The following is a 1,803-nucleotide window of genomic DNA, read 5'->3' on the forward strand; positions in this document are numbered from 1 at the left end:
GCCAATGGGACTATGTTAGGAAATTTGCTATTATATTCTTATCAACGACGCAGCAAGAAAGCGGCTAAGAATATTACAATTCTACATGAAGCTCCCTGCCATTTATCAACTGACATTTCACATGCATTTCCTCACCAACTGATCAGAGGGCCCTACCCTGCTGATGGATCATTGTAGTCAAGCCAGTCTAAAACATTTTCGGACTTTGAATATGATGTAATAATTTAAACAGGATGCATGTTCTAGTGACCCAGTTTTGAGCAGGCAATTGCTATTCCTGAAGAGTTTGCTGTCAGTCATACAAAGTTGAGGAAGTGCATTTAAAAATAACAGAAAATTGTAGAAATGTGTTGACCAAGAGACCACACTGGAAGAATGTTTTTGGATAGATGGCTGGTTGCCTACTCCGGACCTCTCAGTGAGCAGTGTGGTGCACTTTGTGCTGCAAGCAGGACCAGGCCGAGGTATACTGCACATTGTCGGTTTTAACAAAGTCTCCCGTGTAGTAGCAAGTATACAATTGGAGCTTTATGTGAAAACACACATGATATTGTTGGGATTCACAGGAATGAAACCTACTTTTCCATAGGAGGACAGAGAAAATGTTAAAAAACAAAACACAAAATATTCCAGATGGCAAAAAGTAGTCAATTGAGAGGAAAATGATCTGGTTATCGGACCACAGTCATAAAAGATGCCCCTAAAGAGCACTTGTGTTGTGCTTGTTGACGATTAAAGTTGTGTGAAGCCATAATTTTATCTTCTTTTCTTAAGAAGTATTCTCAGTCCATGTATTAACATAAAGCGCCTGCAAGGCAGCTGATATTTTTTTAAGACAATGCTGCCATCTGGTGGTGGGGCATAATGACTGCAGACACAACAGGAGAAACAAGCAGAATTTCATTTTGGGAACTATAGTAAATTCATCTTAATCCATCCATCCATTTCTACCGCTTGTCCCTTTTGGGGTAGCTGGGGTCTATCTCAGCTGCATTCGGGAGGAATGTACACCCTGGACAAGTCACCACCACTCCATAAAACCCACGTTGTGTACAGGGTAAATGGTAAATGGGTTGTACTTGTATAGTGCTTTTCTACCTTCAAGGTACTCAAAGCGCTTTTACATTACTTCCGCATTTACCCATTCACACACACATTCACACACTGATGGAGGGAGCTGCCATGCAAGGCACTAACCAGCACCCATCAGGAGCAAGGGTGAAGTGTCTTGCTCAGGACACAACGGACGTGACGAGGTTGGTACTAGGTGGGGATGTTGGTACTAGGTGAGGATTGAACCAGGGACCCTCGAGTTGCACACGGCCACTCTGCCATCTGCGCCACGCCGCGCAACTCTGTCGAGAGTAAAATGATAGTCATAAACCGCACTTGGGTTATGCTTGTTGACCAAAAAGGAGAGATGTTGCATGAAGCCATAATTGTATCTTCATTTCTAAAGTCTTCCACTCGGTACAATCATTCATGCTCTCGTGTGAAGCAGCTGCTTCGCACAGCTGATCCACTTTTTAAAAGACAAGGCTGCCATACAGTGGCGGGACATAGTCACTGCAAAAACAACAGCTGCTATGGGCTGAATTGTGGTACCATTCCCAAGCTGAATTGTATCTTGGGAACTATAATAAATATATTTAAATAAAATGTTTTATAAATCTCAAGTTGTGTACAAGGTCACTTTTGCATTCTTCTTTTAACATGCTTGTTTTCCGCCACCTGCCCAACAACCTGTAATGGGTCCTTTGTGCAGACATATCGACATTGAAAGGATGCTGTGCACGGCCATCA

The sequence above is a fragment of the Nerophis ophidion genome, linkage group LG02 (genome assembly GCF_033978795.1).
Source record: "Nerophis ophidion isolate RoL-2023_Sa linkage group LG02, RoL_Noph_v1.0, whole genome shotgun sequence".
NCBI classification, from domain to species: Eukaryota; Metazoa; Chordata; class Actinopteri; order Syngnathiformes; family Syngnathidae; genus Nerophis; species Nerophis ophidion.